The sequence below is a fragment of the Lampetra planeri genome, chromosome 24 (assembly GCF_965212315.1).
Source record: "Lampetra planeri chromosome 24, kcLamPlan1.2.h2, whole genome shotgun sequence".
NCBI classification, from domain to species: Eukaryota; Metazoa; Chordata; class Hyperoartia; order Petromyzontiformes; family Petromyzontidae; genus Lampetra; species Lampetra planeri.
In genome coordinates this window covers 4,792,671-4,818,420 of record NC_136130.1, presented here as the reverse complement: position 1 = coordinate 4,818,420, position 25,750 = coordinate 4,792,671, and positions in this window count along the sequence as shown.

Here is a 25,750-nt window from a genome sequence, read left to right as displayed (position 1 = left end):
ACCGGATGGCTCAGCGGAGGAGCCAGCGACTCGCGGTCGAGAAGGTTGCGAATTCACGTCCTGCTGGAGGCTGACTCAGTCCTTTAACCCCCTTCAAGGTCGATACAATGAACATAGGGTTCCACTTTGTGGGGGGAAGTCAACATTGGTTGTCAGATATATAGACATTACCGCCCTCTAACAATGCATGGGAGGCGTGGTGTGAACATCACGCGATGATGGTTATGGAGGGGTAGCACATACAATTGTTGAATTGTAATTGTTGTGATTTAATAATAACAACGTTACCACGGCGATCGTGCCTTGCTAGGGGCACTTTAAGGCCACGCGAAGTGTCGAACGTCCGCTGGCGGGTCACAGGACAGACTGACTGAGATGACTGGCCGATGCACCACTTGTGCCCCCTACTGTGCCAACTTGCTGTGTTTATCCACCCGGTGCTCCGCTCGTTGATGTGAGCCTCGCTCCTCTGCCCTCCGTTGTTGTTGGAGGGCGACTGCCTCCAACTGCCCAGCAGCACCGTCCTTCAAGAGGTCCCTCCACAGAGGCCGATCTTGACACCGCTGGTACCAGTTATTGGCAAGTCCACTCAGTTCCATATCCTCTCGTATCACATCACTCCATCTCTTCTCTAGCCCGTGCCGCGCCCGTTTAGCCCCCTCGATCCGGCTGAACAAAAGCTGTTTGGGCATGCGGTGGCTGGGCATGTGGGCTACATGACCCAGCCAACGCAGCCTTGCCGGCCTAAGGAGCTCACCGATGGGACTTTGTCCAGATCTTTCGAGGATTTGTGAGCTCCTCACACAATCCAGCCTGGTTAACCCCAGGATGGATCGTAGGCAGGCCAGCCTAAATGTTTCTAACCGGCGAAGATGTTCCATTAGGGGGTCTACGTTTCGCAAGTATAGTGAAGGGAGGGCATGACCCTGGCCGACAAGACCCGAAGCTTTGTGTGGAGTGACAGACCAGGTAGCTTCCACACAGCGTTACGCAGCCGATTAAAAGATAATAACGCTCGACTGATTTGGAAACCTCTGCTTTCAAACCAGAGCTGGTCATAAGAAAACTGCCCAGGTATGGAAACCTCTCCACTTTCTCCGCAACTGCCCCATCAATGGGGAGTTGAGGAGGTGGAGTGTTCAATGGCACAAAATACCCAGGCAGGTGCTCAGTTTTAGTGGAGCTGATGGTAAGGCCCCACCTCTTAGTGGCAAGCTCCAGGTCCAGCAGTAGCGCCTCCAACTCCTCTGAGTGAGCAGCAATCACCAGATCATCGGCATACATAACAAGGTTAACCAGTAGGGAGCAATCCCCTCCACCGCACCCGAGCATCGATCAGCCTCCCATTGTATCTGTCCCAGATGGAAATTCCTCCGGTACAGCCATGGAAAGCTTCTCGTACTACGTGGTCAAAAAATATGTGAAAGAGTGTAGACGCCAGAGGACATCCCTGTTGTACCCCAAAGTGAACAAGAAATGGCTTTGACTCCCGGCCACGTAGTCATAATAATATTACGCGCACACACACACACACACTCCTAGTCTCAATGTCTCAGTGTAGCTCTCTCGATCTCTCCGAGTCTCTGTGCGCGAATCTCCCTGAATCTCTCCAGATCTCTCTGTGTCTGTGCGTGGGTCTTTCTCTCTCTCTCTCTCTCCCCGCGTGTCTCTTCGTCTCCCCCGTGAGTAAACGACGCGTGGTTTGAGCTTTGGCGAGCCGCACGGATGAGCTGCCACCAATCATACGTCGGGCGTTGTGTTTTGGGCCGTTGCGGAACTCCCTTCGTGGGCTACGTCAAAGTTGTACTGTACTGCGCTCCAAGTGTCTAACCGCTCTCCGCATTCACCAAACTGACCCGGCCCAGCCCGGTGAAGTATTGACAAAACAACTCCCCCGTGACGAACAACACCGTGGGGGTGGGGCGGGGGGCGCGATTCATTCAGCAGTCAACTCGACGAAGGGCTGCACGTGATTGTATTGTTATATCATACACGTTTGAGCAAACAGGGAAATATAGTTCGCTATTCACTGCAGCTGGGTTTTGCTCCAGCTGTGGGCCAATTATTCAGTGAGTCTGTGCCCAGCAATAGCTACGAGACCATGGCTCGTCAAGGCCATGTGCTTCCTCCCCAGGGCCACTTACTCTTTATTAGTTTTTGTCTCCCCCCCCCAATGGTATCCCAATTGAGCGATCACTGTCGTGTTTGGAGACAAAGAATCTATTCGGAAATCTCCCCCCCCGCCACTCCCGGTGGCTAGGAGATGTTAACTACCTCGCCTGGTTTCCAGGAGACTGTGGGTTCGATCTCCACCCTAATGAAGTTTGCACGTTCCCTCTCCCCGTGGTCGCGTGGATTTTTCTCCTCCGTTTTTTCCCCCACATTTAGAATCAGCTTTGCGCGTTTAGAGTATTTGGCTGCTATACATTTCCACGCGATAAGCCACTTCGCTTCTGCCGAAAGAGAGACATAGCTAAGTGGGCCTTACCTGCTAAAATAAACAATATATATAGTTTCGTGTAATTCTTCGTGTTAGAGGTGTGTAATGCCAGGATAGGACGAGTCCGTTTGCATCTCTCGCAGAGCAGCGCACAGCGACAGCGACTACGTCCATCGCGGAGATGGAGCGATTAGATCAGCTCTCGCGCTAGCAGGAGACGCTGGGTGGATTCGTCGCTTCACAAGGCACGACATTGACGGCAGCATTTTTAGGGGAGGTTGTCATCCATCCGTGAATATATAACTGCTTGCTGCTTATGACGATGAATAGATATTAAGTGAAGTGGTTCTTGTGAAACGTTCACCAAATCTGTTACAATTTATTTGGTGCTGCAGCTGCGTTGGCAGTGGCGCACATGCACAAACAACAACGACAGTAACGCAACACATTCCGTCGAGAGCAACATTGCGCGGCCTTCGTAGCAAAACAAATATATAACAGGCGACGTTACGGGCAATGGTTCTCTTTCAGAGGACGTCCCTCCACCGTGCCTTTTTTTGCATGGATAGCGCGGACTGTGGGCCTTAAATCCGTGCCTGGCAGCGCCTTCGGTAAGCCGGGCGGTAGGAAGCGATGGGTTTTTTTCCCATCATCCACGCGTACACATGGTCCACGTATACGCATCATCCACGCGTACACATCATCCACGTGTACACATACACGTGTACCAATCATCCACGTCTACACATCCACGTGTACACATCATCTACGTGTACACATCATCCATTTGTACACATACACGTGCACTAATCATCCACGTCTACACATCCACGTGTACACATCATCTACGTGTACACATCATCTATTTGTACACATACACGTGTACCAATCATCCACGTCTACACATCCACGTGTACACATCATCTACGTGTACACATCATCCATTTGTACACATACACGTGTACTAATCATCCACGTGCACACATCCACGTCTACACATCCACGTGCACACATCAGCTTCGCGTATACATTATCCACGTGTACACATACAAGTGTACACATCCACGTGTACACATCATCCACGTCTACACATCATCCACATTTAGAGCAGTTAAAAAAAAATTGGCAGCCACCTTGACCTGAATTCCTCTAAAGTTTCCAGCGCCTTCTTACACGACGCACGCATTGCAACAGATGTGCACATAAATAATAATAATCTACTGTAGCTGCGTCCGCCGTAGTCCATCTCACGCCGATGTGGATTCTCATTATTAATGGAAATAATAATTGTTGAAATTATTACAACAGCAAGGTCGTAATGTACAGCTCGATGTCGGCCCATCGCTGGCCGAAGCCTCCTCCCCACGTCGCGTCGATCACGGGGGAGGTTGCCTGACCATACTTCACCACTCTGGTCAGTGCGGATGTGTTGGTGGAATGGATGGTGGGATGGATGCAGGGAGGTCAGCCTCGTGGCTAACATTATTGGCGAGCAGCCCGCACGGACCTAACGTGGTGAACTACGGTCACACAACCACCCCCCACCGTGACTGACATTGCATGTGGAAATATTCTTAGGTTTTTTAGGTAAAGTCACGTAGGTAAAACATTACAATTAAAATTAATAAAAGTAAAATAAAAATAAAAATCACGACGTTTCGGAGGCAACACAAGCTTCCATCTTCAGGTGGAGCCGGCACAGCCCGACAGCTGTATCAAGTAAATGAGAGATTACAAGAGATACCACTCCGTATATATAATGGTTGAGGGGGGGGGGGGCAGTCACGAAAGCTTCAAATCTACAATGCATGTGGAAACTTTCATCCAGCAGTGGATAAACCAAAAACGTGGGCTGCACCCTTGCTGTGTACCGCGTTGTAATTGCTCCACGTGGATCGGGGCGGCGGGGGGGGACGGTGTCTCGAGACACATCGCATTGTTCATTGTCATGCCGCTCGTGTCCACGCGGCAGAGCCACGTCGAGTCTCACTGCTTCTCTTTCAAGAGGCCAAGGTTTCGCATGGGGGGGGGGGGCGGTGATTTATCTGTGTATATTCAAGTTGAGTCATTAGCGGTGTAATTCTTCAAATCGAGAAAATCGTGGACCCGTGAGGCCAGCACGCAATGGCATAACTCTTCAGAATGACGCCACGGGAGCTTTACCGTCCATAGTATAGGAAATCGTGTTTTTGTTACGGTGAATACCGCACAGCAGTAATCGCCAGGGCGGCCGCTGGGTGCCGAACCGCGAATCTCTGCAAGGACGAGCGGCCGAACGCGCTGTCGTGTTCCCGACCTCATGGAAATTAAGTTGGCTTTGGCAGGACGCATCATGGCCAGACGGCGTGATGACCGACTGGACGAGACTGGTGATGGAATGACAGTCGACGGCGCGAGCATGGATCAGGGAACGAATACGTAGATCTCACGTTGACGGTTGAGAAACGTGGACGAGACTGCTGAGGGAATGGTAGCCAAATAAACTAAAGCTAAACTAGTTTTTATTTTATCCAGGTAAGGCCCACTGAGCTGTACAGCTCTTTTTGCAGAAGCGACCTGGCCACAAATGATAGCTCAACGAAGTGGCTTATCATCATGGGACCTTTTTATTTTAACGTGTGGAAATGTATAGCAGCAGATACATCCTAAACGCGTGATGTTGATTCTAAATGTGGAGGGATAAACCGGAGGACCCGGATAAAAACGCACGTGACAACGGGGAGAGAGCGACAGACACGCAAACTCCAAATATACAGCAGCAGGCGTCAGGGTCGGGATCGAACCCACGACCTCCTGTACACCAGGCGAGGTAGTTAACATCTCATAGCAACCGTGATGATGATGATGAGAGAGAGAGACACGCAAACTCCAAATATACGGCAGCAGGCGTCAGGGTCGTTGATCGAACCCACGACCTCCTGTATACCTGGCGAGGTAGTTAACATCTCATAGCAACCGTGATGATGATGAGAGAGAGAGACACGCAAACTCCAAATATACAGCAGCAGGCGTCAGGGTCGGGATCGAACCCACGACCTCCTGTATACCACGCGAGGTAGTTAACATCTCATAGCAACCGTGATGATGATGAGAGAGAGAGACACGCAAACTCCAAATATACAGCAGCAGGCGTCAGGGTCGGGATCGAACCCACGACCTCCTGTATACCATGCGAGGTAGTTAACATCTCGTCACCGTGGCGCCCAAAGGTAGGGAACGCACCCAAGAGGAGGTGCCGCTACCGAGATCCAATCGGTCAAAATTGCAGGAGCGCCATGGATTGTGGCATCGCAGCATCACGAGTGATGGCGATGCCGGTGGTGGTGGTGAGCAGTGGATCGACAAGAATATAACAACGAATGGTGGCGATGTGTGTGTGGTCATGTATGGTATTCGTATCTGTGTATGGTATACACGCGTAGGAACATCGGATTGCGTTCGAGGGTGGGATGGATTGTCCGTGTCCCACAAAAGTGTGAGGAATGGCGATGGTGTGCGGAGGGCTTCATACAGCAGTGGATAGACCACGGCTCGTTAAGGTGATGACGATTACAGTTCCAAAGTAGGCATTTTGTTCGGTGAATTGTTTGTCCGGTGACTTTTGTTTGTTCATAGACTTGTTCCGTTAAATTCAATAAATAACGGGTAACGTAAAAATAAAATTAAGATGATGATGATGATTATTAGTTTCGATTTAAAGCTTTCGTGACTGCAGGGATTCATCTTCTTGGTTCTTTCGGTAAAGTCACGTAGAATGGAAATAATAAAATAATAAAATTAAACATAATAAAATAATTCTCACGACGTTTCGGCCACAACGCAAGCAGCCGTCCTCAGGTGGAGAACAGGTCTGTCGAGAAGATAGAGTCTGAATGACTCTGTCTTCTCGACAAACCTGTTCTCTGAATGAATTCACTGCGAGCTCATTTGAACGTCTGTGCGCGTGCTTTAGACTTTCCCCAACAGACAATGCCGACGATAGGAATTGTTGTGCGCGACTCCCGTTGCTCAGAACAGGCGAAACACTGCCATCCAGTGTTGACAGTGAAGTCCACTCTCGAGGGATGATCTCTCTATCTGTTGTGTGCACACATGCACGCGTACACCTCATCCACGTGTACACCTCATCCACGTGTACACCTCATCCACGTGTACACCTCATCCACGTGTACACCTCATCCACGTGTACACGCCATCCACGTGTACACTTCCACGTGTACACATCATCCACGTGTACGCCACAGCGACATCTCTCAGGCTCCCCTTGGCTCTGGCGTGACGATGTTTGAATTCGAGTGGAGCGAGGCTGATGAGGCCGCCGTGTTTGTTGAAACCGGCACACACACACAGCTCGCGCGTCCTGAACCAATGCTGCTGATGGGATGTGTAAAGAAATACCGTGGAACGACGGCGGTGTGGATACGAGACGTTATTGTCTGACTATACATTCATTTAGTTTATTTTGTCACTCATGAACTCAAGACACGGTCAGTGTTTATTCACTGTTTTTATTCCCACTCATTTACCCAGCAAAGCATCACTGAGTCTCAAGACTCATTCACAGGAGGATCCTGCTAAGGGTTTGTGCAGTTGGGGCGGGGGGGGGCGATTGCTCTGCTTTTCCCGATTTAGTTGATTTGCGAATATTTATTTTCAAATTTGTAAAATGAAAAAATTGTATCCATGACGCCGGCACACACAAAGTGGCCTCTTTAAAATGACGTCCCGGCATCTTAAGGGCCCGCTGTGAAGCAGACCGAGCCTAGTTTATGGTCGGTACACCCGCAGGATTAACCATTTCATTATCTTCTCGATACATATACATATATTTATATATTTTTTAAAAAATGTCTCCCGGCGATTTGGCAATGATTGTGACGTTTGAAAGAGCTGGGTACATGGCAAGCTTGGTAGCGGGGGTGACGCCACGTGACCACCGACTCGTGTCTGTGTGTGTCTGTGTGTGTGTGTGTAGGGAGCGGTGGTGTAGCGGTTAGCGCGCTGCGTTATGAACCTGGCGACTCGTGTTCGATTCCCGTTCACGGCCAACACCGGTGACGAATATGTAAACTGGTCCTGGGCCTCCCCTAAGGTCGATTCAGCCTGAAATTAGTACCTGGTGCGATGTGTAAACATCGCCACTGGGGAGACAAAGGCGGTCTGGCGTGGTTGGTGGCCACCCCTTCGTGTACCGTTCCGGCCTTCATAGGTGCTCGCTAACAGCACTTGCCCCTACAATCTGTTAAGGCTATATGGGGGATCTTTGTTTTTTTTCACCCTGTAGAAATCCAATGAACTATGAAGCATTTTTTCACAAATGTCCAGCCGAGGGGCAGCTTTTTGGAAGTGCCTCCCACGAGAGTGGGCTCGAGTGAGCCCCGTCTCGACCCACCCATTCACTCATTTACTCACTAACACCTCCACTCAACCACTCACTCACTCACCCATCCGCTCACTCACCCACTCACTCACCCAGTCAATCATATACCCATTCACTCGCTCGCTCACCCACCCACTCAACCACTCACTCACCTATCCGCTCACTCACCCACTTACTCACCCAGTCAATCATATGCCCATTCAACCACTCGCTCACCCATCCACTCAACCACTCACTCACCCATCCGCTCACTCACCCACTTACTCACCCAGTCAATCATATACCCATTCACCCACTCGCTCACCCACCCACTCAACCACTCACTCACCCATCCGCTCACTCACCCACTCACTCACCCAGTCAATCATATACCCATTCACCCGCTCGCTCACCCACCCACTCAACCACTCACTCACCCATCCGCTCACTCACCCACTCACTCACCCAGTCAATCATATACCCATTCACCCGCTCGCTCACCCACCCACTCAACCACTCACTCACCCATCCGCTCACTCACCCACTCACTCACTCAGTCAATCATATACCCATTCACTCGCTCACTCACCCACCCACTCTCCCACTCACCCAGTCAATCATATACCCATTCACTCGCTCGCTCACCCACCCACTCAACCACTCACTCACCCATCCGCTCACTCACCCACTTACTCACCCAGTCAATCATATACCCATTCAACCACTCGCTCACCCATCCACTCAACTACTCACTCACCCATCCGCTCACTCACCCACTTACTCACCCAGTCAATCATATACCCATTCACCCGCTCGCTCACCCACCCACTCAACCACTCACTCACCCATCCGCTCACTCACCCACTTACTCACCCAGTCAATCATATACCCATTCAACCACTCGCTCACCCACCCACTCAACCACTCACTCACCCACCCGCTCACTCACCCACTCACTCACCCAGTCAATCATATACCCATTCACTCGCTCGCTCACCCACCCACTCAACCACTCACTCACCCATCCGCTCACTCACCCACTTACTCACTCAGTCAATCATATACCCATTCACTCGCTCACTCACCCACCCACTCTCCCACTCATCCAGTCAATCATATACCCATTCACTCGCTCGCTCACCCACCCACTCAACCACTCACTCACCCATCCGCTCACTCACCCACTCACTCACCCAGTCAATCATATACCCATTCACTCGCTCGCTCACCCACCCACTCAACCACTCACTCACCCATCCGCTCACTCACCCACTTACTCACCCAGTCAATCATATACCCATTCACTCGCTCGCTCACCCACCCACTCAACCACTCGCTCACCCACCCACTCAATCACTCGCTCACCCACCCACTCATTCACTCACGAGCAACATCATCACGTGGGATTTCACCCGCGTGATGCGTCCATGTCGAAACCGTCCGGCGTGTGCATCCAGAGTCAACATCAGAATCATTGCAGGAGGAATCCGATGAGCTATAAAGCTCTTTTTTCACAGGGGCGGGTCAGAACGTTACAACAACAAACAGCAATACCACATGATAGTCGTGCAAAACACAAGAAAGGTGAATAAAAATCACCCAAACACGTACAAATACAACGAAACCCATCCCCATCCTACCAGGCAAAGCCCACTGAGGCATTAACTCATCTTTCAGAAGCGACGTTGCCGCAACTGCGAGCTCAAAATAGTGGCCCATCAATGTGGACATCTAAAGCAGCAGCAGCAGCAGCAGAATCTAAATGATCTCAATGCACGTTTCTGAATGCGGACAAGCTCGCAAGAAAGGCCAAGCGGAAGGTCAACCGCGGGGTTCGCAGGGCACCTGTAGGGCACACTGTGACCTTGCCATCTTCCGTGACCCCTCTCCCCCCAACCACCACCAAGCAAAGCTCAGTGGCAGCGACTCGCACAAAGGCGCGCTAAGCACCTGCACCGCCTAGACGCAAAGAGATCGTGTGGGGTGCGAGTGCCGTTAGCGAGTAGCGACCATGAAGGCCGGCAGGGCACACGGAGAGGTCGGGCGGCCAGCGCCACGCCCGGCCGCCTTTGTCTCCCCCCAAGTGGCGACGTTTTTTTAGTTTTTCACACCCGCAACGTGGGTGCTCATTCGAGGCCGAGGGGGCCAGTTGGGACTATATTATTCACGATGTAACACGACGTTTTGTTCCTGGGTACTAGCAGCTTAAAACTAAAATAAAGTACGGGGCTCGCGTGAGAATTACAACAGCGGTGGGGGAGGGGGGGGCGCCCCCCCCCCCCCCGTCATTAAAGCGCCGTGTTCCTTAAAAATCTCGCGCGTTGCCCGCCCGCCTTTGGCCTGCGTGCCATGAATGTGGCTACGTTGTTAAAAAAGCAAAGTCTCTTAACAGGAGCAGGGCCCCCCCCCCCACTGCCCCCCCCCCCCAGCCTAATCCTGCATCGGTGTTGGCAAAGCAACGGCGCTTTTAGAGAGAGAGAGGAGAGAGGAAGGAGAGAGGAAGGAGAGAGGAAGGAGAGAGGAAGGAGAGAGAGCGAAGAGAGAGGGGAGATATGAGCTACCGTCGGAGGTCATAGGACTGCGAGTTCTGGGTGCAGATGCAGCACTTGTTGTAGTTATAGAAAAAAATCACAGAAAACAGGGGGAACATAGAGAGAGAGAGGGGGTAGAGAGAGAGGGGGTAGAGAGAGTGGGGGTAGAGGGAGGGGGTAGAGAGGGGGTAGAGAGAGGGGGTAGAGAGAGCGGGTAGAGAGAGGGGGGTTAGAAAGAGGGGGGGGGGTAGAGAGAGGGGGTGGAGAGAAGGGGGTGGAGAGATAGGGAATGGGTAAGGAGGAGAAGCAGATCGTGCTTCTTCGTGGTGATGTTTGTGTCTACGAAGAAAGTAGCAGAGATTGATTTTGTTCCACAGTGGGAAAATACGTGCAATGTTTCATTTTCAAAGGGGGGTGGTGGGAGCACATAAAGCAACGCAATGGAAAAAAAAAACTAAAAAAGCCGAAATGATGCACGAAGCAAATCGCCGACTAAACCGAGCATCTTCTTGTATCCTCCGATCGCAAAAAAAAGGAAAGAGCGAGGAGAGAGGAAGGAGAGAGGGGGACAAAAGTGAGGGTTTGGCGTAAACCGACTCGGCTTAGAAGCGCTGCACGTCGCGATTGTCAACGCTGCGGCGGTCGTCCGTGGGGCGAGGTGATTTGGTGCGGAGGGACCAACAACAACAACAAAATATAACAAAGTCTCTCTCTGTCTCGTCGCGAAGATGCGAATCGTGGGGGGTGGTGGGTGGGAAGTGGCACCTGATGGGGGCTTTGACAGAAGGAAAGAAAGCGCACGCCACGTTACCACGATAACGTTACCCACTATTACGTTGAAACGATGACTTTACCATGATCACGTTGACGCGATCACATTACCACGAGCACGTTACCATGATCACGCTACCCACGATCACATTGAAACGATCATGTTATCACGATCACGTTGACGCAAGTGGTAGATGCAGCACGTGAGTTATTTTTCATCTTCTTGGTTCTTTCGGTAAAGTCACGTAGAATGGAAATAATAAAATAAAAAAAATAAAACATGAGAAAATATTTTATTTATTTTATTCTATTATTTTATTCTATTGTATTATTTTATTATGTTTTGTTTTTATTATTTCATTATTTCCATTCTACGTGACTTTACCGAAAGAACCAAGAAGATGAATCCCTGCAGTCACGAAAGCTTTACATCGAAATTTCACGTGAGTTATTGTTGATCGCTATTTCACCCCTGGGCAGTTGTAAACAAAGGCAGAGATCCATGACCGGTTCTGATAATCGTCACTTGTGTTTGTGGCCGTGAGCGGGGAACGAACTCGGGTCGCCGGGTTCATAGCGCAGCGCAGCGCTAACCACTTCGCACACACACACGATGAACGTATTCCAGTGTTCCTCGCTTGATCGCTTTGACACGGTCTGCAGATGTAATGGGCAGAACAATCTTCAACTGTGCCAGCCTAACGCATGCCACGTGCCATCAAAGTGCAATGCACGGCCCCCACATCTCGTTAGCAAATTACGTCGGTCCAGTCGATGATTGCTGAGCGAGTTGAGAAAGTCTGCTAGCTTTGTACGTCAGTACAAAGTAAATTATATATTAACATCATTACAAAGTAAACAAATATTAGTGCTTGTCTTTGTGCTGTACACCTTTTGGCGTCCTCTGGTCTAACTCCTTTTGAGACGAGGCTCCAAAGAAAGCTGTCTCTGGTGTGGACCAATCAGTTTCATAGACAATGCATATATTATATTATCAGAGTATGTTTTTTGTTTGTATTCTGACCACAAGTATTGTGGTTAATGCAGACGTGATTCCTTGTAAAAGGTTTCAGTTTGGTGTTTTAACATCTTAACACCTGTTTTGTTTGCCAGAAAAAATGGGAAACCTATTCTCATATTGTGGTACTGGCTAAGGAGGTCCCATGATGAGATAGAACTAAACTCTAAACTGAAACTAAACTCTAAACTAAAACCAAACTGCAGCTAAACTCTAAACTAAAACTAAACTCTAAACTAAACTCTAAACTAGAACTAAACCATGAACTAGAATTACACTCTAAACTGCAGCTAAACTCTAAACTGAAACTAAACTCTAAACTAAAACTAAACTCTAAACTAAACTCTAAACTAAACTAAAACTAAACTCTAAACTGAAACTAAACTCTAAACTAGAACTAAACTCTAAACTAGAATTACACTCTAAACTGCAGCTAAACTCTAAACTAAACTAAACTCTAAACTAAACTCTAAACTAAACTAAACTCTAAACTAGAACTAAACTCTAAACTATAATTACACTCTAAACTGCAGCTAAACTCTAAACTAAAACTAAAGTTGTCACTCACGTCAGCCGTAGCCGCGAATTTGTCTCAGTCAGAGCCGTCCCGAGGGTAACGGTGAACAGGAAGCGGTCGCCCCGGGCCCCGCGCTTTGGGGGGCCCCGCGCTTCGACGTCACGTGTCAGACGCAATTCTGGCGGTTTAGTTTGAAGGCGTTGAGGGGGGGGCACACGGGCCCCCTATTGCACCGGATTTAGAATGCAAGTGCGCTAACCACTACACCGCCACTCTCCCGCCCCACAAGATTATAAATAACGGAACAAGCGCATTCTTCTTTGCTGACACCTCTACGCCTGCTATTGCACCGCACACACACACAGGGAGAGCGAGCAATTCATAAATGCCCACGCTGCGAAGTAAAACTGCGATTTTAAAAATTCAAAATAGCGACTCCATGCTCAAGCAGGCATTGGGTGTTGCTCACCTCCATGGGTTGCCCCTAAGCCCGAACGCTCACAATTCCACATTCATATGGCAAGGATCAGTCCTTCGTGTTGACTTTCGTAAAGTGTTACTTATTTTATATACCTCCCCACCCCAATTATGATTGTAAACCGAATCAAATTGCAATACTGAAATACATTATTAATGAGTTAGCCAGGCGACTTGGCAATTAGAGCTGAGATCTAGGGTTTGAATCTGCATCTCAGCCACACATTCTTGCATGTATGTTGAACTTCTTTCGCTCCGTACGTAGCAAACCGTGCTAATTTGGGTTCTCAAGTGCAGTTGAGAGTTGATGATCTCAGTCCAGTCACTGCACAAAACCCCACCTGATAAAATGTGGCTTTGGTACCTCATTGCCAGTAAAAAATATGATAATTGGTTTTTTACCCATTTATCTGGCAACAAAACTGACACCTTTTTTAGATGAAGCCTTTTGGCGTCATCTGGTCCAACACCATGTGAGACTAGGCTCTAAGGAAAGCTGTCTCGGGTGTGGACCAATCAACTTCAAGGACAGTGCATACATTATCAGAGTTATGCTTTTTTGCATTATGACTGCAGGTATTGTGGTCTATGCAAACATGACTCCTCGTAAAAAAAGGTGTCAATTTTGTTGCCAAATAAAAGGGTAAAAAAACAATCATCAAAATGTGGCTTGCCACTAAATGTTGGTTAAACTCGAGCTCTGAGAATGAAAACAAATAAATCACCGTGACGGTCGTGTGACAAAGACAACTCTTCTTCTTGGTTCTTTCGGTAAAGTCACGTAGAAGGGAAGTAATAAAATAATAAAAATAAAAATTATTATGTTTTATTTTTATTATTTTATTACTTCCCTTCTACGTGACTTTACCGAAAGAACCAAGAAGATGAATCCCTGCAGTCACGAAAGCTTTACATCGAAAAAAGACAACTCTCTGCAGCCAGCAGGGCGGGTTGGCAAAATGTGTCGGAAGAGGGGGGGGGCTGTCGTGCGTGGATCAGAGGTCACGTGAAGAGGTCACGTGAAGGGATCAGAGGTCACGTGAAGGGATCTCGAATGTAGCTCGGTGACGCCCACTTCAGTGGACCATTCTCAAACACAGAGGCGATGCACGCTGCTCAGTGAGTCTTAGTCTCATGGCCATCACGAAATCGCAATTGTAGATGAAAGGCCGACATTTTTTAAAATATATATATACTTTTTTTAAGGTTTCTTTTCGGTCCAAAAGACAGCAATCGACGATCTAAACCCCAAAAACTGCGCGGATTTTTTTTTACCTTTCATCAAACAGCGGCATCGTCAACGTCGGCGTTGATGCATCTTTCATGAAATCCAAAACCGTTCGACGGTGATCAAATTGGGATCCCCCGCAAGTTGCGTTAAAGTTTAAACGGTACTATTAATTTTAATGATGGATTACAGAATCAATAGCGAAAATGAAATAATTGTACGCAGCTTTGCGGGCGCCTTTCTTACGCGCGTGTCTTGTGGCATAACGAGCGTCGCGGAGATGAAAACGTAGAGGCATCAAAGAATATTCCACAAGGACTCGTCGTGAGAAAGAAAAAACACACACACGCACGCAGCTTCAATTATTTAAGGAAACACGAGCGTGCCTTGGGGCCCAGGGAACGTCGCTAGGAGGGATGCCGATGGCCCGGTGGTTGAGACGAACGTTGGAGCGGTAGGGATCGCGCCTGAGAGAGAGAGAGGACGTCCACCCTGGAGATGGAGCGATTGACGGTGCTGGACCCCTCTCGCTGGATCCTTCGCCTTCTTTGTCTTGTTCTTGTTGTTTTTGTTCTTGTTCTTATTGTTCTTCTTTTTGTTGTTCTTGTTGTTGTTCTTATTGTTGTTCTTATTGTTCTTCTTTTTGTTGTTGTTGTTGTTGTTGTTGTTCTTATTGTTGTTCTTATTGTTCTTCTTCTTTTTGTTGTTCTTGTTGTTGTTCTTATTGTTGTTCTTATTGTTCTTCTTTTTGTTGTTCTTGTTGTTGTTCTTATTGTTGTTCTTATTGTTCTTCTTCTTTTTGTTGTTCTTGTTGTTGTTCTTATTGTTGTTCTTATTGTTCTTCTTCTTTTTGTTGTTCTTGTTGTTGTTCTTATTGTTGTTCTTATTGTTCTTCTTTTTGTTGTTCTTGTTGTTGTTCTTATTGTTGTTCTTATTGTTCTTCTTCTTTTTGTTGTTCTTGTTGTTGTTCTTATTGTTGTTCTTATTGTTCTTCTTTTAGTTGTTCTTGTTGTTGTTCTTATTGTTGTTCTTATTGTTCTTCTTCTTTTTGTTGTTCTTGTTGTTGTTCTTATTGTTCTTCTTTTTGTTGTTCTTGTTGTTGTTCTTATTGTTGTTCTTATTGTTCTTCTTTCTGTTGTTCTTGTTGTTGTTCTTATTGTTCTTCTTCTTTTTGTTGTTCTTGTTGTTGTTCTTATTGTTGTTCTTATTGTTCTTCTTCTTTTTGTTGTTCTTGTTGTTCTTCTTATTGTTCTTCTTTTTGTTGTTCTTGTTGTTGTTCTTATTGTTTTTCTTTTTATTGTTCTTGTTGTTGTTCTTATTGTTCTTCTTCTTCTTCTTTTTGTTGTTCTTGTTGTTGTTCTTATTGTTCTTCTTTTTGTTGTTCTTGTTGGTGTTCTTATTGTTGTTCTTATTGTTCTTCTTTTTGTTGTTCTTGTTGTTGTTCTTATTGTTCTTCTTTTTGTTGTTCTTCTTGTTGTTCTTATTGTTGTTCTTATTGTTCTTCTTCTTTTTGTTGTTCTTGTTGTTGTTGTTCTTATTGTTCTTTTGTTCTTATTCTTGTTCTTCTTGTTTTTATTGTTCGTGTTCTTCTTTTTCTTCTTGTTGTTCTTCTTGTTGTTGTTGTTGTTGTTCTTTTTGTTCTTCTTGTTCGTTTTGTTCTTTTTCGTGTTCTTCTCATAGTTATTCTTGTACTTCGTCTTGTTCTACTTCTTCTACTTCTTTCGTATGGCCGATGTAGATGCAGAGCAACAACTACAATTTCACATGGGCCCGTGAGAAAGGGGAGAGATGACTCAGGGATGCCTTCATCCGGCAGTGGGTCGATCATGACTGGTGATACAATTTCAAGAGTTTGGGCCTTAACTATGTTTGGTCAAGCTACGGAGGGACTGGCACCCACCATAGGATTGTGGAATTTCCAGCTCTGGTTCAGGTCTGCCAGTAGAGATGAGTGCTGATGCATTGCTCTGTTGAATAAATACACAATTTGACTTAACTTTCACGTGGAAATCTATCAATACAATGGAATGTCAGCATTTTGTCAATCCACTGCTGTCAGTCATGGGGGTTGTTTGGCCATACTTCCTCACGCTGGTCAGTGCCTGTAATTCATTGCTAGGGATGCCGGCGTGGTTGTATTGGTTAGGGGCCGTTCATAAATGACGTCACGCGATTTTTGATTATTTTTAACCCCCCCCCCCCGCCCTCGTCACACGGCGTCACAAAAAGGCAGATCCCCCCCCCCTCAAATATGACGTCACAAATCTCTGCTCCCATCCCCCCAAAACCATATTTCTTATTTTGAAAATAAAACATGCTTCAAATCGCTTTAAACTATTGTCATTGTAGTGCGTATTTAATGTGGCGCTGCACTCTGATGTTGTAGGAGAAAACATTTATTAAAAAGTCTATTTAATTAAGTAGAACGTGTTGTTTATATTTATTTAAAGTTGCGCATTTTGATGTGACGTCACATTTCTCAACCCCCCCCCCCCCTCGTCACACATCGTCACAAATGTCTGACCCCCCACCCCCCAGGTGCGTGACGTCATTTATGGACGGCCCCTTAGCACACGAGGACTCGCCAGTTCAGTTCAATCTGCCGGAGCGGCAGTTTCCACAACGGCGCAAGTTTCTCAAATCCCCGCTTCTGTCCAACCAAATGCAGCGTGGATGGATACAGTGAGTCGATGGGGCAGGTTGCGTGTGGCGGGGTAGAGGGTGGGTACACCCACCTCTTCAAAGGCGTCTGGCCAGCGCGGAAGAGTAGGCCAAAATCCCCTCCAGAACGTCCCCCAGAGGGGAAGCCCTCTTGCCGGGCTGAACTGTTACCGTCTCATTCGTCATTGCCTGCCAATTAGCGCACCCGCATCGCTCCAAACACAAACGGGGCAAAATCTCCCCTCGGAGCTGATGCGGTTAATGAGGCTGCTAAGATGTTTCACCTTTGCCTCTTGAATTTTGGAGCGTCCGCACGGAGTGAGCCGGGAGTTAAAGGGCTGCGCTGGGAAGTGATGCGGTCAGCTGAGTGGTTTGGCCTTCTCGTCCGCACTTGTTACGTACCGACCAGGATACCAGTGTCGGATTAAGCTAGTGTGGGGCCTGTGGCATATGTTATAAAGGGGGCCCTAAATTAAATAAAAACACTAAATATTTTAAACACGTAAATGTTTACCTTGCATAGTAAAGTAATTGTCAATTTTCATTTGCTATAGAGCCAGATAATACGACAAATTGCTAACCTTAAACACCCAGTCGTTCATAAATGTTGAAGGCAGGCGGTATAGTACTATAGTAATAGAGCAAGTGCAGAGTCACTGAACCGGAATTGATATGTTGAAAGCATTTAGCGCGGGGCCCTTGAAAGTGCGGGGCCCGTAGAATATGCTACTTTTGCTACGAGGATAATACGGCACTGCAGGATACTAAAACTAAACTAAACTATGTTTTATTTATTTTACACGGTAAGGTCCACTGAGCTGTACAGCCCTTTTTCAGAAGCAACCTGGCCACAAAATGATATCCAAACGAAGTGGCTCATCACGTGGAAATGTATAGCGGCCAAATGCTCTAAACGCGTGTTGTTGATTTTAAATGTAGAGGGGAAAAAAAACTGGAGGATCCAGAGAAAAATCCACTCCACCACCGTGAGAGAGACACGCAAACTCCAAACATACAGCAGGCGTCAGGGTCGGGATCGAACCCACGACCCCCTGTATACCGGGCGAAGTAGTTAACATTTTTGCCACCGCGGCCCCCCTTTGTATGATGAGTGATGCTCATAGTTGACGACCCCTTCATCAATTCAGTTTCAGTGACAGTCCCCCTCCCAAAGGATGAAATTGAGCGTGGGCTTTCTCGACCCCCTTCTAAAGGGGTGGAGGGGGGGGGGTCACTAGAGCTCCCTCTAGTGGAGGCCTGTCCACCAGCAGTGGTGTGTCCAAGACGTTTCAGGGCTGCGCCTTTATCGTCAACCGGAGTCACCCGGTGGTTGTGAGCAACGACTGAGCGGTAGCTAGGAGATGGAACGCGCCCAAGAAGTGAATTCGCCGTGGAGATGGAGCAGTGGAATCGGCTCGCGAAACGCTACGTTGCGTTACTGAGGCATGGTGGCTGCTTTGGTAGGCTGTCATCCAGCAGTGGAGTGACCATGGCTGATGACGATGTGAAGACGGCGATTGTGCTATCGAACGGACGATCGATTTTCTTCTAATTAATGAGCCTGAAACTTTTATAACGGCACTCCCGTTCGGAAATGGCATTAATACGTAACAGTTAATTAATTATTAAGCATGTACAAAATCGATTTGCGCTAAATCTCCCCTTAAAGAAGTTGCGGCTTTATTTTTTTTATTTTGGTCACGTGCCATTGTGTGGGTGGAGCGGTGGCGCAGTGGTTAAACGCAACCGCGCTGTGGATCCTGCGCCCTGAGTTCGATTGTCGGGCACGGCTAACGTTAGTGGCGAGTGATATCTCAACCAGTCCTGTGCGCCTCCACTTCTACCAATCCTACAGTGGCCGGCACGGCGAAGTCTGGTGAACAACCCAGATGGCCAACGGAGTGTGGGGAGGCCTTCATCCAGCAGTGGATTGACACGATATATTTCAGTTTCAGTTTCATTTATTTGGTGTAGCCCTGTGAGCCATTCGGCTCTTGAATCGGGTGCAACCGCAACAAACAAAAAACAAAAACATGAACAAGAAAACATCTTAAAGTGACTATGTGACTATGTGCAAACATAAAATCCAAGAAAAGACGGCAAAGTATTGCAGAAAAAGCACCTTACACCAACACTGTGTGCAAAAATCCCAGTGGAATGCAAGTCAAACAACAACAACCACAAGACAACTTAGATTAAGGCCATCAGTCTAACTCGTACTACAACAAACAAACATGGCCAAACCAAATTAACGTTTTCGAAATCGCCAAAATGAAGCCATAAAAGCAATGTAACAGTGATCATAGGAACTGTGACCGAATTTTCACAATAAACGACATAAACAACATGTACCACCAAACCATGCAGCCATAGCTGGCTGCATGAGTCACTCCACAACAGCAGGAGCATCAGTCGGAGTATCAAACATTTTCAATGCACCTTTAAGATCAGCACACTAAATCAAAACACAGATCATATTTTGCAGCGGTCATCCGGAGCAAAACATTCTATTTTATTTTAGGCCACTGAATAGCAGTGGCAGCTAGGGATGTACAACTCCTCTAGAGCAGTTTTGAGTGAAGATCTCATAGGTAGTGATTCAAGTTGCAGTTTAATCGCAATAGCATTCCAGACCCTGGGGGCATCAATAGCAAAGGCCCTTCCTCCAGTATTTGTACGGCAATAGAGATATATGATTCCACGTACTCATAAAAATGACGATTGAAAACACGTATTTTTTTTCTCTCTCAAAAGACATGTCAGGATATGTGCGTATTTCGTCTTGTGCTTATGCGAGGTCGATTCGGCCTCAACTGAGTACCTGGCGCAGTGTGTCAACATCGCGAGTGGGGATACAAAGGCGGTCGGGCGTGGTGCTGGCCATCCACCCCGTCGTGTGCCGTGCCGGACTTCATAAGTGCTTATTCTTAGGTTTTTTCGGTAAAGTCACGTAGGTAAAACATTTTCATTAAAATTAATAAAAGTAAAATAAAAATCACGACGTTTCGGAGGCAACACAAGCTTCCGTCTTCAGGTGGAACCGTCACAGCACGATAGCTGTATCAAGTAAGAGAAATTCCAAGAAAACAGTCCTCGTATATATACTGGTTGAGGGTGGGAGGAGCCAAGGTAGGCCCTGAATATTATTTCTGTGAGGTTCGGTGCGGCTGAAGCACGCTGTTAGGAATGAGCCTTTGTTGTGTAGACTGGTTGAACTGGGAGGTTCTAAGAGTTGTTAAGGTGCGGCTGATGAATTCATAGGTGCTCGCTAACAGCACTTGCCCCAACAGCCTGTTAAGGCTACACGGGGGGTATTTGTCTTTATTTGTTGCTTACGCTAGGGAGTGACTCTCACCCTACCATCGGGCGTCTCGGTGGCAAAGTGACAACGCTCGTGCCTCACAGCTGCAAGGGTTGTGAGGCACTCTCCGACCCCCAGAAACAAGTTTGCAGATTTGCTGAGCATTTCTGTTAGGTCCTGGGGGACGGGATATCCCTCAGCCTGGATAACAACGTGGTACAAAGTAGGGATGACCCAGCCGAGGCTGCGGTGCCTCAAATATTGGAAGAAGTCACCCCCTGTGAGTGGATGGCTGAGGTGCCATCTGTTAAGGAAGTACTGAAGGCGATCCAGAGTCTGAGACCAAGGCACCGGGCAGAGATGATCTCCCAAGCGAAATGCTGAGGGAGGGTGACGTTCGTGCACAGACTGCCCTACATGACATCATAATAACAGTCTGGACCACTGGACGGGTTCCGCATGATTGGAAGGATGCCCTGGTGCCCCCCTTCTTTAAGAAGGGGGACCGCACAGACTGTAACAACTACAGGGACATCTCACTCCTCAGTGTGCCTGGAAAGGTCCTGACAAAGATTATTCAACATCGCCTTGCTAGGCACGCTGAGGAGAGGCTTGCGGAGCCCCAATGCGGTTTCAGGAAAGGGCGATCCTGCACAGATGCCATATTTTCTGTCCGTCTGCTATAGCAGAGGTGTAGGGAATTCCAACAAGACCTACATCTCTGCTCTATTGACATGGCCAAGGCCTATGATACCATCAGTAGGCCTGGCCTCTGGGTTGTTCTTCGTGCTTTCGGAGTCCCTGACCCTCTGCTCACGATCATTAAGGACTTTCATGATGGTGAGCGGGCCCGGGTAAAACTACGTGGCCGGGAGTCGGAGCCTTTCCCTGTACACCTTGGGGTGCGACATGGGATGTCCTCTGGCTCCCACATTATTTAACATCTATTTCGACCACGTAGTTCGTGAAGCCTTCAATAGCTGTCCCGGAAGAATTTCCATCTGGTACAGATATAATGGGAAGCTGATCGATGCCCGGGTGCGGTCAAGGGATGGCTCCCTATTGCTCAACCATGTTATGTATTCCGATTATCTGATCTGGTCATTGCTGCCCACTCAGAGGAGGAGTTGGAGGTGCTGCTGCTGAACCTGGAGCTTGCCACTAAGAGGTGGGGCCTTACCATCAGCCCCACCAAGACTAAGCACCTGCCTGGGTATTTTGTACCATCGGACACTCCACCCCCACAACTCCCAATCGGTGATGGGGCAGTTGTGGAGAGAGTGGAGAGTTTCCCATACCTGGGCAGCGTGCTCATGACTGGCTCCGGTTTAAAAGCAGAGGTCTCACTCCGAATTAGCCGAGCGGAATTATCTTTTTATCGGTTGCGTAACGCTGTGGAAGCTACCTGGTCTGTCGCTCCGCACGAAGCTTCAGGTCTTCTCGGCCACGGTCATTCCCTTCCTTCTCTGCACTTGCGAAACGTGGACCCCCCTAATGGAACATCTTCGCCGGTTAGAAACATTTAGGCTGGCCTGCCTACGATCCATTATGGGTTTAACTAGGCTGGATTGTGTGAGGAGCTCACAAATCCTTGAAAGATCTGGACAAAGTCCCATCGGTGAGCTCCTCCGGCAGGCAAGGCTGCGTTGGCTGGGTCATGTAGCCCGCATGCCCAGCCACCGCATGCCTAAACATCTTTTGTTCGGCCGGATCGAGTGGGCTAAACGGGCGCGGCATGGGCTAGAGAAGAGATGGAGTGATGTGGTACAGGAGGACGTGGAGCTGAGTGGACTTGCCGATGACTGGTACCAGCGGTGTCAAGATCGGCCTCTGTGGAGGAGGCTCGTGAAGGACGCTATTGGGCCGTTGGAGGCAGTCGCCCTCCAACCAAAACCGAGGGCAGAGGAGCGACACTCACAACAACGAGTGGAGCGCCGGGTGGCTATAGCACAGCAAGTTGGCATAGTAGGGGGCACAGGTGGTGCATCAGCCAGTCGTCTCAGTCATCTCAGTCAGTCGACCCGTGGCACCTGGGTCTGCCCCGTGACCTTCTGCCAGCGGGCGTTCGACACTTCACGTGGCCTCAAGGTGCACATGGCCTGGCACAAGCGTCGTGGTGACGTCACCGCCACTTAGTGGCGAATGGCGGTTGTTGTGATTGTGTGTGTGTGGTGTAAGTATTCACAGTGCATTGCGGCTCTTGAAATATTGAGAGAGAGAGAAGAAAAAAAATCACCGAAATAAAAAAAATGATCCTCTTGTTATTTCGGTTGCCGACCCCTCCCCCCCTGGTGTAGCTCGAGATGATGTCGCGTTGACTTAAGACGAGTGAGCGAGTGAATGAGTGAGAGGGCTCGGGGCCAGGGCACGGATAGAAGGGAGCACGTGGTGAGCGAGTGGCAGGCAAAGGACGAGACATGACTATGGGGGGCAGACCAAAAGCCGCGGAGATGGGGCAACGAAGTTCATTCAGCGTGGGTTGAGGCCTTCATCCAGCAGTGGAATGATCATGATTCTGAGGGCTTCAGAATAATTTGGCACTTTTAAAATAAATCTGAAAACTTGCTTTTTTAAACTTGTTTTTAATTAGGATTTTCTTAATGTATTATTTTTACTATGTCTTTGCTAGAAATTTGTTACAACGTGATTTTATTTTTGCCTACAAATTAACTTTTATTGTTCATGCCTGTAATGCACTATGTATTGGATTTTTTTGTACGAATAGTGCTATAGAAAAAAAGTTTGATTGATTGATTGATGGCTGCTGCTGATTATGCTGATGATGACGGTGCTGTGTTAACCAAGTCCTGATTACCGTCGTTGTTAAATAACTTTGAAGACGGCAGCCGATGTTCGGGGGAAATTGGGCATCGTCTACGTGAAGCGAAGTTAAAATGAAAACAAATGTGTTGTTTAATCACTTAAAAGAGAGTACTCTGTCCGCTGGCCCGCTTGGCTCTCGCGATCAATGTTTCTCAGTGTCGTTTTATCAATAGCGCAATGCATTATTAAGTTTAGCGTTGTCGAGGCATCTCAACAAACTCTGTTAATGACCGATTTTGCTGCAGCAAAGGCAAAACATTTAAAGTTTCCAGCTTTGATGTATTGCACAGCAAATAGGTTAGTGACCTCTGTATGGATTTATATTTTGTTTCATTCCCTTGTACTAGTTGGGGGGTCCCCACACTCGAAATAAATCCGTAAGGAATTTAATAACCACCTAACGCTCTGTATCATACGATGTTTTTTTTTTAGAAGTTTGGCTGGCTGGCTGGCACGGCACGACCACGTCCGTGCACTTTGCTCGTCTTCAAATACACATCCTTGTAAATAAAACGTCTCATAACAATATTAAAGTAATAAAACACCTTAAAGTAAAACCATCATTCAGTCTCCATGGCCTATTGACCTTCAGGTCACGTGTAGTGGGATAAAGTCTGGGTACCAGTGCCGGATTAAGCTAGTGCGAGGCCTGTAGCATCTGTTATAAAGGGGCCCTAAATAAAAAAAAAACACGTAAATATTAAAACACAAATTTTTTTACTTGCATAGTATAGATATTATAATAGGGGTTTTTTCCCCTTTTTTTCTGGCAACAAAACTGAAACCTTTTTACAAGGAAGCATGTGTGCATTAACCACAATACTTGTGGTCTAAATGCTGGCCACCCACACGATGCATATATTATCAGAGTGTGTTTTTTGTTTGCATTTTGACCACAAGTATCGTGGTTAATGCACAAATGATTCCTTGTAAAAAGGTTTCAGTTTTGTTGCCAGAAAAACGGGAAAAACCCTATTATTATTATTATATTTTGGTACTGGCAAAGGAGGTCTAATGAAATATAGTAATTGTATTTGTTCATTTGCTATACAGCCAGACAATACGACAAATCGCTAACCTTAAACACCCAGTTGTTCATAAAAGTCGAAGGCGGTATCGTACTATAGTAACAGAGCAAGTGCAGAATCACTTAACCGGAATTGATAGCTTGAAAGCATTTAGTGCGGGGCCCTTGAAAGTGCGGGTCCCGTAGCATATGCAGCTGCTTTTGCTACGAGGATAATGCAGCACTGGTGGCTACTCCCGCCTCTTACGAAGACAATTTGGTCCACGTGGAAGAGGAGACCAAATGCCACTCGACAGCTCCTTTCAGTGAAGGCCCTTCCGCCTGCAGCGAAGCGGAGCAGGCAATTGCAGGGGCTGCGCTTTCACCTGTATTCGTGGCTGTGCATATCCTTTTCCCCGACGGCCACAGTTACAACACTTCTTGCAAACACCAACTCTCGCATCTTAAAACAAATAAACAAACACACATTTCACTCGAAAAATTACTCGAATGTGGAGCATATCGGTGTCCAGGGTTTTGTCCAGTGACACGTGCATTGATGAAACATAGATCTCCCGTATAGCCTTAACGGGCAGTTGGGGCAAGTGCTGTGAGTGAGCACCTATGAAGGCCGGCACGGCACACGAGGGGGTGGGTGGCCAGCACCACGCCCGGTTGCCTTTGTCTTCCCAGTGGCGATGTTTACACATCGCACCAGGTATTCGTTTGAGGCTGAGTCGACCTAGGGGAGGCCCAGGACCGATTCAGATAATCGTCACCGGTGTTGGCCGTGAGCGGGTATCGAACCCGTGTCGCCAGGTTCGTCGCGCAGCGCGCTAACCGCTGCACCACCGCTCCCCCAGTATTGATGACACGTGCAAAGAGACTAATACACAGATCCCCCGTCGAGCCTTCACAGGCTTTTGGGTCAAGTGCTGTGAGCGAGTTGCACCTATGAAGGCCGAACACCGCACACGAGGGGTGTGGGTGGCCAGCACCACGCCCGGCCACCACGTGTGTGTGTGTGTGCACGCGCGCGCACGCGCATGATGACACGCGCGCGCGCACAATCTCCTCGGCACGCAGGAGAGTCAACACGGAGCTCTGCTGCGGTGTCACGGCGGCAGCCAGGAGCCCTGCTGAGTGAGGAGCCACGTGTTGTTAAGCGGGGTGTCTAGCCCCCACCCCCCCTCCCACTCGTGGGTTGGGGGGGGGCTAAGACGCTGGCAGTGATGAGCGTTAAAACAGTGGGGGGATCTGGGCGGCGGGGGTATAGTTAACAGCCATGATCAATCAACTACTGGATGGAGGCCTTCATCACCACCAAGCCGCATCGGTTATGTTGGGGGGGGATTATCGATTATGTCTATTCCTGCGTGTTATGCAATACGGTTCAGGGGCTATATGCCAACCCCGCCGAGGCTGCTGCTGGTCACGGTGAGAGAGCTTCAGCAGAGAGAGAGAGAGAGAAAGTTCGCGTCGTCTTTTTTGCTGAACCTCTTCCATCCTCCGTTGAAGAAGCGCAGCCCACAAGTGGGTTTACTAACACATTCCTGCGGAGGGAGCTGGTAGGAACGTTGGGTTGCTCGGTCAATGGCCAGGGTCAACGGCGGCGTGG